At 36.1% G+C, this 12,884-nt stretch overlaps 1 protein-coding gene across 1 annotated transcript in view; it reads right to left on the minus strand.

Moving 5' to 3' along the window:
• LOC101737031 (acid sphingomyelinase-like phosphodiesterase 3a) overlaps positions 1–12,554 on the minus strand; it is a 72,163-nt gene extending 59,609 nt beyond the window's left edge. The window contains exon 1 of the mRNA XM_038012978.2: positions 12,316–12,554. The gene's annotated coding sequence lies outside the window, so the exon portion shown is untranslated. The remainder of the gene's footprint in view (positions 1–12,315) is intronic.
• Positions 12,555–12,884: the final 330 nt, after the last annotated feature.

Here is a 12,884-nt window from a genome sequence, read left to right on the forward strand (position 1 = left end):
TTTAGTTTTACTGGCATATTGATTTAAACTTGGCTCGACATTTCGTGTTTGTTCAATTCAAATCTAACAAATACAAAAACACACTATATAATAAATATTTAAAGTACCCACAAAATCTCGAACGTGCTTTACAGTAATCTGATATACCTAGCTTCTAAACTAGAACTTTCTCTGGCTTGGAAACTAAACAAAAACAGCATTAACAGGTAACCACACCCAAACCATTGGAACTTGCCCGAAGTTGTCCCTCCTGTATCCGAGACTTCGAAGTTAGTGTGGACTACACCTTTTTTGTGACAGCCGCGGATAAATTGACTTCCGTATTTGTAATGCTTCTACGTTTGCCGCTGTATAATGTGATATTGAAACTAGACGTCTTGTAGTATTCGGCTATTAATAGTTATTCGGAAAGGGTTACTTGTGTGTTCGTATGCATTGCAACCTTCGATTCATTGGAAATACTGCAGAGCTTTTGTTACAAATCCCATCCCAATTTCCAGTAAATAAGTATCTGACATCAAAAAGGATTTATACTTATGATTTATCTTTACGTTTCAATAATTGGATTGATAAGGCTATTTTGAACATCCATTCCCGGTACTGAAGGTTTGAAATTTTCCTTGAATATCTCACAAGAAAGAAATCATGGCTCCGGAATATCCGGGAGTGGACCGGTATTGCCTCCGTCGAACAGCTGTTCCGGCTGGCTGCAGATAAAAACGAATATAGAAAGCTAACGGCCAACCTTCAGGATTGAAGAGGCACTGGAAGAAGAAGAAGAAGAATCTCACAAGTAGACTATATGATATTTTTATTTGACGGTAGCTGTTTACATTCCAAAATATTATTAGCAAGTCCTTATATATAAACTGGAGCCCATAAAAATAGACCGTATGCTTAAATATACTAGTTTTCTCGTGAAATTCTTTAACTCATAATTCCTTTGGTCCGATTTAGATTAATTTGGGAATCACTGAACTCGCAACTCAATAATTCAAGGAAATATACCGCATCCGATTCTTCGTCGATCATTGCAGGCAACCTCTCGAAGTTACACGTCGGTATAATTTGATACGAAAGCAGAATTCAATATTGGGGTTCGCGTATTCTTGTTTTGTTAACAGCGAATCCGTTGTTTTCGTTATGTGCGCTTTGATATGAAAATACAGGACCCGATATAGGTTTGTTGTGATAAGATTTTTGGGAATGTCTTTCATGATACATTTATTAGTTAGGTGAGTTATTTGTTCGGTGATCAATGTTTATGTGTTTTTACGATTTACCTTCAGTATGGGAGTATACTTCATAGTTATATAGTACTAGGTTTTTGTTAAGTCGCTTCCTTCTGTGTCCATTAGCGTCGGACTAGACACAATATTTAATATGTAGCTAAAGGTTGGATTACAATTCAAGAATAAGTTGGTAGGCAGCGGCTTGCCTCCGCCCCTGGCATTGCTAACGTCCATGACCGATGGTGACCACTTACCACCAGGTGGGCCGTATGCTCGTCTGCCTACAAGGCAAAAATCAAAATGTTTATGTTACATTTAATTAAACCAGTAAATTTGTTCCAGATTGCGTCAAGGTAATTTCTTCACTGGCATGATTGTGTGGGTGATTATTATTTCTATATACACGGATAAGTGGCACAACACTACATATTTCTGCCGTGAAATATTCATGAATTTAAATAAGCTCTGAACTTTTCGCGAGTCGTAGATCTTACGTGGCGACGAACGACTAAAGTGATACAACATCGGAAATAATACAATGGTAATGAAAAATTCGAAGAATGAATACTATAAATATTTTTCTCCTACCGACGCCGAAAGTTCGGTTTTCGTCCCGCTGCACAGAGAAGAAAGTCTAACTTTTTCTCCCTGGGTACTGACAAGTGCGCATGCGCGTTAGTGTCTACGTCTGCTCTCACGCACCTAAAATTCTCCGCCATTGTTGTGTTCGGGTAATTTGCAATATTGTGTTTAGTGTAAAAGTGAAATAAATAAAAGGCAATAAAATTTAATAGTTAAGTATTAAACAAAGATGAGTTCATCAGACAGTTCTTATTCAATTAGTAGTAGTTTATTTAAAAATTAAAAAACAGTTAATTTTTTTTTATACCCCCCAGGGCCAGGCTACGCCCTTGGACCCCGGCTCGGTGCTCCACGGGTGCTAAGTTTTTTACAATGTCAAACTTTCGGCCTAGTAGGAGAAAAAATAGTATGTTCACCGCGGGAAAAAAGTAGGAAATCTCATCCCGTACTCATCTCTATCTCAGGCAATGTACTATTTTTATTAGTTAAGTTAGTATAGGGTTTTTCAATAGGAACGCTCGAACTTTGACAGCTCATAGCGGCCATTTTGGTAAAGCGATAGCTGCCAAATTTGGCATGAACACATACCTGAAATCTCAATCATAACTCGCGCTCTTCGTGAAATTGAGCCCCAAGATGTTATACAAAATTGGTCCACCAAGAGACCTACAGTGGAGTCCCGGCGGATATTTGACCAAAATTATATTCCATACACACTGTCATCGAATACCCTTTAAAATATAATAAAAATTGTGGCGATATCACTTAGACAGTTTTTTTTTTAAAGTTGGTTTTAATCTTAATAAAAAACCCTTTACTTATGTATATTACTTTGAATTGCTCTACTTCAAAAACAACAAATCCAGGTGATACTTTGGTCTGACTGTCGCTAAATTTTCCGAAATGAGTCGACTTCCACAATACAATTGTACGTTCTCTGGAATGACAATAACAATCAACGTTTTGACTCAATTCGATAAATAAGACACGAATCCATAGAACATGAACCAATAGTAATATTAAATTTATAAAACTGGATAAACCTATGATTTGTTTATTAAATACAATTGGTGATTTACGGGCGTTAGAGTATATCCTGATCAGGTACACAACTTTACGTTACACAACTGCATATTCTCATCTCGAAACAACCATACGATCCTGTTGGAAGAGTATATTAATCACTAGCTTTTGCCCGCGACTCCGTCCGCGCGGAATAGTTAGTTTGGCGTAACGGTAAATTTTACCCCCACTTCATTTACGTAGAAGGTGAAAATATTTTTGAATTATATAATGTTAGGGAGCAGTCGACAAGCTAAAACGGAGTCACGATCCTCAGCAATGAGGGAGCGATGGAGAAGAAGAGGGAGCTATTTAAACCCCTATTTTGAAACATTCTTTATTGGTGCTACACTTGTATTGATCTTACTGTGATGTTATATAGCTTATAGCCTTCCATAAAAAATGGGAATAATAGAATATAATTCAAATCGGAACAGTAGTTCCTGAGATTAGCGCGTTCAAACAAACAAACTTTTTAGCTTTATAATATTAGTATAGATATAGATAATAACAGGGGACAACTTGCATATGGTAATCTGGTCCCAAGCTAAGATTATCTGCATTATAGGAACCAGAGATTGATTCACATGTGTAGTAACATATATGATAATATATTTAAACTAACATACATTTTTTTATTGTTTCTATGGGTGGACGAGCTCACGGCCCGCCTGGTGTTAAATAATTACCGGAGCCCATAGACATCTATAGCGTAAATTCCGCCACCCACCTTGAGCCATGAGTTCCAAATCTCAGTTTTACAGTACAAACGACTGCCCCGCCCTTCATACCGAAACGCATTACTGCTTTACGGCAGAAATAGGCAGCGTGGTGTTGCTTGCCCGTGCGGACTCACAAGAGTCCTACCACCAGTAAGTGATAGATTATAATATTATAGATGTTAAAGACGCAAACAAAGAACAAACAAAATTATTCATCATACAAATATTTTGCCCGATTCGAACCAAAACTTCCAGCCTTTTTATAATAGATATAAGAGATAATTAAGACTTAAAATTCTTAACTAGTATTGGAGGGCTGTGTCCAAGCCAGACATAGTAGCGGCACTTACTTAACATTCATATTAACCATTAAATAACAAACATGATCTCAACCACACATCTACAGTCATAAAATATATTCTTAATCACTTAAGTACTGTGTCTAAAATCATCTTATAGATTACATACTCACCACTAATTGATATTAAAAACAGTTCGATCACTGAACTCTTTTTTATTATTTCTCTGAGAGACACTTTGTGTGCTGATATCCATTTTTTTATATACACTCGTACCGAGCCTCGAGTGTTTGGGATAATATTATTCTAACCCAACTCTACGAGGGTAATTAATTAAGCTCTACTAATAAAATGTATCGTGATTATATCAAAACCACTTTTACTATTCAATCTCTTGTTTATTTTATTCGTTTGATAATTAGCGAGGCTTCATCTTTTTATACTTTTTACTGTATGTAACTAAAATCAATATTGAAATATTACAAACCAGCAATTCAACTATATTAGAATGATATATGAATAATATATTATTATGTAATAATTAGATGCAGAAACGGAAATCAAATAAACACATTTTTTTTTATTACTTAGATGGCTGAACGAGCTCACAGCCCACCTGGTGTTAAGTGGTTACTGGAGCCCATGCGCCACTCACCTTGAGATATAAGTTCTAAGATCTTAGTATAGTTACAACGGCTGCCCTACCCTTCAGACCGAAACGCATTACTGCTTCACGGCAGAAATAGGCAGGGCGGTGGTACCTACCCGTGCGGACACACAAGAGGTCCTACCTTTTTTTTTTTTTTTTTTTATTGCTTAGACGGGTGGACGAGCTCACAGCCCACCTGGTGTTAAGTGGTTACTGGAGCCCATGGACATCTACAACGTAAATGCGCCACCCACCTTGAGATATAAGTTCTAAGATCTCAGTATAGTTACAACGGCTGCCCCATCCTTCAAACCGAAACGCATTACAGCTTCACGGTAGAAATAGGCAGGGCGGTGGTACCTACCCGTGCGGACTCACAATACGTCCTACCACCAGTAACATATTTTAATATTACGTAACTACGAGATGTAGAATTTTTTAAATCTTTCAATGTCAAAAGGCTTCGTTTAATAAATATAAATGTCATGCTGTAGAGTAGCGTGTAAAAAACCATTTTATTTTCACCGTTCGAATTTTTTCATCAAAAGAAATTTTCTTGAAATGATTAATGCATCATAAAGCACGTTACAAACAATGGCATTGTCGTCCAAACGAGACCTGTCCATCGTATCAATACATTTGAAATGACGTCCGTTTTTATATGAAAAGAATACAAATCGCACAAAAAAGAAATCGTGAGACAAGTCAGGAAGATGAATTGTTTTTCCTCTGGGATACGATTGTGAAAGATGACAGTATTCGGTGTCGCGGCTCGAGCTAATACGAAACTTGTTTTCCGTGACGTAAGATTTATTTTTCTCCGAAAAGCTCGGCGTTAGAAATCCTAGTACGATCCTGCTTAAATTGGAGTTGAAATAGAAATATGGAAGCGGCCATGTTACCGTTAAGGACAGGTAATGTAGCGATTTAAAAGATACTGCATTCTATTTCACATATTTCAGGTTTAAAATACTCACACGGTCTGATCTTGAATTTAAGTTACAGATTGCATACCTATAAACAAGTAGAGGTCATTTATTTTAGTTATAAATCTTATCTTATACATTTAAATGAGCAATTCTTGTATATATATAATCTGAATCTCGGAAACGGCTCCAACGATTTTCATAAAATTTAGTATACAGGGGATTTCGGGGGCGATAAATCGATCTAGCTACGCCTTATTTTCAGAAAATGTTGTTTTATTCGTGTTTTCAATAATCAACTCTTCCCAACATCTATTGGCCAATAATAATACTATTTTTCTTAATTGAGGGCAACTAACTAAGATGGCGTTATCAAAAAATAAACTGAGCAAAGCTCGGTTATCATCTAGTTAGTAAATTATGAAAGAAGAAAAAACAATTTTTGGACAATTAAACCTCTCTCTGTCATTCTCTAATTCGTTCAAACGTCAAACATTTCAATTCCTTCATCGACCATCCTTGTTTGACGCCTTTGTATTGTTTATGGGAGTAGTTTCTTTTTTCTATCTATGTTAGTAACCTCGAGGGGCTATACGAGTTTAACCGGGCAAGAATAGGTGAGCTCACGGGATAGAGCCCTGACGCGTTTGCTAACACTAGCCCTAGCAGTGCTTCGCAGAATCTACCACCGGGTCGGAAACGCAACCCACTGAGAAAATACTGCGAGAAACTCAGTGAGCTGTGTCTGAAGGTTGATTTGCTCGCTGAGTCCTTCGTCGCAAGCGATGGATTTGACGAGAACGGTGACCGGTGCTTGAGGTACCTAAAAGCACCGCTACTGGACCTGAAGGATCCAAAATGACATATTTATGTGACGTGGCGACGGCGTCTGCTTAACTTTCGGTCTGCAGGATCGGGTATAAGAGGATATTCAAAAATACGACCTACTCTTTGGTGATTGTTACCTTCGATCTTAGACAATAATAATACCAGAGCCAAGGCAATTTGAAGAGAGTCGACGCGTCATGCACGAGATAATTCTAAATAAAAATTAAGTCTATTAAAATTTAATATACCCATGTTTAAAAAAAAAAAATTGTGCAGACACGAAATATTTGAAGCAAAACGCCCTCGTCGGGGACCCGGCATGGAGGCCGGAACTTTTGGACCCAGCTGAGTGCGGTCTATCCTTAATTAAGGCGGATTTATCATATTCACTGATTTAGACGAATTTATGAAATAACACACACCTTTTACGGGATTACGGGGCTTGTACATTTTGCATTTTGAATGAACTACGATACTTAGAATTTATTTTCATTTTAGTGCCCATGTGATCAATTTGCTAGTCTTATTAATTGTCGATTAGTCTGATTTTTATTAACTACTAGCTGACCCGGCAGACTTCGTAGTGCCTTAATCTTAATAAATAAAAGACCTCAACTATTGTATAAAATAAACTTAAAACCAACAAAAGAATCCGTCTGACAGGGGACACATCGAAGGAAAAATTAAATAGTTATTTTTATTTAATTCCGAGCATTTTCATATTTATTTACCTTTTAAACCTTCTCTGGACTTCCACAAATCATTCAAGACCAAAATTAGCCAAATCGGTCAAGCCGTTCTCGAGTTTTAGCGAGACTAACGAACAGCAATTCATTTATATATAAATGAATTGCTGTTACATATATATATGTATATATAGATAGATATAGATAGTAAATCAGTGAGTGTTTCGAAAACATAGCTTGAAACACAAAAAATTGTGAAATTAATTTTATGTGCTATCGAGAGTCGAAACGAAGCGACATCTGACGATAGCGGTGACATTTATAAAAGATAAAGAATGTCAATATCTCCAAAAGAGTTAAAGGAAAAAAAAAATTAATAAACGCATCATTGAATAGTGTAATGTATAGCTTTTTACTTATATTAATTAATTATCGGAGTCCATCGGTGTCAATGGGCTTCAGTAACCACTTAACACCAGACGGCTCTTGAGCTAGTACACCTATCTAAGCAAAAGAAAATGGATAGAGCATAATCACATAAAATAAGGTAAATGCACGTCAGTTTATAAGGCTGTCAATATTGCAGCATAATATGTTAATTAATAATAGAAGCTCTACCGAAATTACCATAATTTTTTTTATTGCTTAATTGGGTGGACGAGCACACAGCCCACCTGGTGTTAAGTGGCTACTGGAGCCCATAGACATCTACAACGTAAATGCGCCACCCACCTTGAAATATAAGTTCTAAGGTCTCAGTATAGTTAAAACGGCTGCCCCGCCCTTCAAACCGAAACGCATTACTGCTTCACGGCAGAAATAGGCAGCAGGGTGGTGGTCCCTATCCGTGTGGATACACAAGAGTTCCTACCACCAGTAAAAACCAGTATTTGCTAGTAAAAATAAAATAAACATATTCTCGGTGATATTTAGCTCTGGATATTTTATACCAGTAATTATTAACATCAATATCTTTTTTGAGTACAAAAAGGCACTTATCTTTATTGGAGCAGAATATTTTATGAACTTCTCCAACGAAACGATATATTCAATTTGCAATGTACATTTTCCTTTCGTAATAATTATTTACTCCGGATATTTTTACATTTGTAATGATCTACATACACTATAATATTGTAGTATTCGTCTAATGATCGGAATTCAATTGACTGTCGGAACTATTTTGAGGCCATAGATACCACGATGTGAATTCCGCCTACACAAAAGACGTTCAACTTTGACTCATGTCATTCACGATGAAAACAAACATACTCGTATAGATAGAGAGAGAGAGAGAGTATGCTTTATTGTACACAAAAGAAGTGCAAAACATTAAATACAAAAAAGTATATAATTGGGGGTTTTATCGCTAAGAACGATCTCTCAGACAACCATCAGGTGGACAAGAATTATTAGGAAACAAAATGACACGCGGTTACTTATTGATTAAAAAAATATATATAAACACACAGAGAACATACATATATTTATATATACATACAACATATTTTTGTTTATAAATATATGTTGGATGCTTGGGTTTCTTGAATAATACTTCCAAAATCGATTTTGGAGCTTGTATTTTCTTTATACAGGTTTTTTCTTAATTTTTATGTTGCGAACAAGTTTTTTTGGCTCGGCGATTTTTTGAAGTGTGCAAATGGTGTAGGTAAACACAAATAAAAAATTTAACATTGCTCTTTAAAAATTCGTAGACGTTAACAATATATAAATAAAAGATATAGGTACATAGAAGTCGTCGTGGTCTAAAGGATAAGACGTCCGGTGCATTCGTGTGTAGCGATGCACCGGTGTTCGAATCCCGCAGGTGGGTACCAATTTTTCTAATGAAATACGTACTCAACAAATGTTCACGATTGACTTCCACGGTGAAGGAATAATATCGTATAATAAAAATCAAACCCGCAAAATTATAATTTGCGTAATCACTGGTGGTAGGACCTCTTGGGAGTCCGCACGGGTAGGTACCACCGCCCCGCCTATTTCCGCCGTGAAGCAGTAATGCGTTTCGGTTCGAAGGGTGGAGTAGCCGTTGTAACTATACTGAGACCTTAGAACTTATATCTCAAGGTGGGTGGCGCATTTACGTTGTAGATGTCTATGGGCTCCAGTAACCACTTAACACCAGGTGGGCTGTGAGCTCGTCCACCCATCTAAGCAATAAAAAAAAAACATATATATATGTGGATTCATTACATTATCTAGTCATCCAAGCACAAAGAGTAAGCACAGACAATAACGTATCAATCAGTCGTAATAATCTGTTTAATATCTGAAATCGTCTAAAGAGAACAAATACCCTCTCTCGGATACAAAACGATTGATGATAAAGCGTAGTATAATTTTTTTTGCGTTCGACACAGCGTAAAGCCGTCAGAGATAATTAGACAATTCATCATTGTCACGAGATGTTTTCGGTGGTCCATGTTTTTGGGTAAACGGGTCCTCACTCGACCTTACTCGTGTAGTAAGCACTTTAGCTTACATCAAACAATGACCTTTCGGTAGATATTTTTTTATTGCTTAGATGGGTGGACGAGCTCACAGTCCACCTGGTGTTAAATGATTACTGGAGCCCATAGACATCCGCCAACGTAAATGCGCCACCCACCTTGAGATATAAGTTCTAAGGTCTCAAGTATAGTTACAACGGCTGTCCTACCCTTCAAACCGAAACGCATTACTGCTTCACGGCAGAAATAGGCAGGGTGGTGGTACCCACCCACGTGGACTCACAAGAGGTCCTACCACCAGTAAAAATCCCACATAAGGTGCTAAAGCGTATTTAGGAACCTTTTTATACTATTGCTTAATACTGATTGAATGCGATTAGTAAAAAGCTAGTAAGTAGTAGCTTACTAAGATTAGTAAAAGATCTGTAAAGCTTAATTTTCACCTCACGTAGTTTTGTTACTCATAGAGTCGTCGTCTGTTAAGTTACAAAAACTTTTACAGCAATAAATGTCTAAATGTCACCAAAATTCAAATCTTAAAATCGGATCCAGCTTCGGTTGTTTTTCGAAAAGAACAGAGTCCATTTTGTCGTAAAAATACAAAGTGAAAACAATGAGCAGAAATAAAGAAGAAACAATGGTGATTTGACGATTTAAACTAATCATATTTAAGTAGTACTAGCTGACCCGGCAGACTTCGTAGTGCCTCAATCGATAAATAAAAGACCTAAGCTTTGGTATAAAATAAACTTAAAACAAACAAAGTGAATCCGACCGACAGGGCACACCTCAAAGGAAAAACAAAATTGTTATTTTTATTTGATTCCGAGAATTTTCATATTTATCTATCTTTTAAACCTTCTCTGGACTTCCACAAATAGTTCAAGACCAAAATTAGCCAAATCGGTCCAGCCGTTCTCGAGTCTTAGCGAGACTAACGAACAGTATTTAAGTAGTATTATACTACGAACGGAACGAATTTAATTAACGATAATAATTAACGAATTAAATTATACTCAAAAAAGAGAATCTACCTATATATATTAATACGTGAAGCAAAAACTTTGTATCCCTTTTTACGAAAATTGCGCGGGCGGAGGAGTATGAAATTTTCCACACTTATAGAAAATATAGAGAAGAAGTGCACAATGCTAATAATTTTTTAAAATAATGCATAAAAGATACATTAAAGCAATAAAGAAAACATTACCCACACTACATACCATGTATTTGACGCACACACGCATGCATACTATTTATTGTCAAACTTTTGTTCTTGACGTCTGTTGTCAAATTGAGAATAGATTAAATATTGTTTGTCTTTGTTAATACTGTTTATAGTGTAGTCTTGGCGAAATTTGTGATTATAGAAGTATAAAATACAATCATAATAGTGTACAAACTTACAATTCCAATTAATTATATAATAGTCGAATTTCGACTACTGCGGGACCTCTAGTACATATAGTTAGTTGATTTTTGGATCAATTTAGTAATTACAGTAGAGGTAAACGTCCTTCGCGTGATTCATAGTCCCAATTCATCACTGACATAATGTTGATCGTTTTCAAAATTATTACTAATTTAGAACGTAATGTGCGTAATAGTCAGTATTCCGACGTCCGCACTTTATACTCATTAATAGAGAATCGATCTATCGACGGTTCACGTTCTAAGGGTTAAACCGTAACAAATAACTTTCTTTACTCTTTTAATATTAATAATATTACATAATATAAATACAATATAATAATATATACTAGCCTAATAATATGTCAAATTATTTGATGTCATTATTTTATCTATCATGACAAACTAGATAGATTAATTTACCAATGTTGTGAAATGAAAAAAGGAATTTAATTTTATCACTGTTTAGTCAGCAATATTGCGTGATAAAATACTATCAAACTGAACATCGTATGCTGTTTCCCTAAATATAATGTAATATTATGTGCACTAATTGAATTATCAAAACAACTGAACAGTTTCCGCAAAGAATTTTTACGTTCAGAATTTAATATCAGTGATATTAACAACTCTTGATACGTGTGTACGCCAAATATGAATGTGTGTGTAGATAATATAACTCACGCACACATATGTGCATGTACGAACGAATTCAATAAAGAAACATATGCACGAAATTAGGCTTAATAAATTTTAGATGAAAGGGTTGTATCTTGCGATACGACTTATATCACTGAGACATACAAAGTTATATAACTGAGTCCTGCTATACATTTTTGCTTGATTAAAAACATACTTAATATGCTATGATAGTTTGGTACGTAGATAAATAGTTAAAATTTATGGCTTATACGAAACTTTTATTGAGTCTTTGGATATTAGCTAAACAATTTCTATGAGAGGCAATTCTGTTACATCTTTACTAAATTAATATTTCAAACATTTCATTTATTATATTTAATGTAGTCAATTATATTAAATATTCGAATACTTGTAAATAATAAGAATTTTAATAGTAACATGTAGTATTTGTAGAGCTTTACAAACACAGAGCTACGGCGTAGGCGCGCTTCTACGAGAAAACACCGAAATCCACAATAAATCAAATTTACATTCAAAATAAGCTTTACGTAAATTAACACAATGTGTAACGTATTCAACTCAAACCAGAGCAATCAATTGAAAACAAAGTTGTACCAAAATCAAATGTTTATCCAACCGTCATAAATAGCCCGCTCCGGGCTCCGAATAAAAATCACGAAAATCCCATTTGCGTATTCGTATTCAACTCGCAATAATACCGAACATTAACGAACCAAAGCCTTACCCTTCGCGGGAAACAACAACCCTATTAGCATAATAGAAAAAAGAAAAAAAAGGCTCACGTATTGCGTATTCCATCGGCGTACTGTCCCAGGATTTCGTTCACGACAGAAATGTCTGTGTAAATCACGGAATTAGAACTTCAACACCGTTTTCGAAAATTGTAAATTACACGCACACGCGATCGCTACGGTTCGGGGGATTCGGGCTGCGACGCGACTGCTCTACGCGACGGTCGGACGCGGAATGACGTTCAGGTGCGAACACAGACCAGGGCTGTTCGCGACTGACGATTGAAATACGGTCGGCTTAAGGCATGTACCGACGTTGTACAAGTCAGCTCGGGTATGATTTATTGGAGTGTGTGTATTGAATTATTGTACGGTAAATAGTTATATCGAAAACAAGATGCTGAACTCGCTCCCAAGATTTTTACGCGACAACGCTTAGTCGTTCGATTGTACGTTTTAATTTTGAATTTGTTATATTATCGATTCTACGGCCGTCTGGTGTAGTGGTAAGTGACATGGTCACTACACAAGGGGGTCGCGGGTTCGAATCCCGCCAAGGGAAGATATTTGTATGATAAATAATAATATAGAAATGTATTTTCCAGGGTTATGGATGTTTA

Source organism: Bombyx mori, chromosome 9 (genome assembly GCF_030269925.1).
Source record: "Bombyx mori chromosome 9, ASM3026992v2".
NCBI lineage: Eukaryota > Metazoa > Arthropoda > Insecta > Lepidoptera > Bombycidae > Bombyx > Bombyx mori.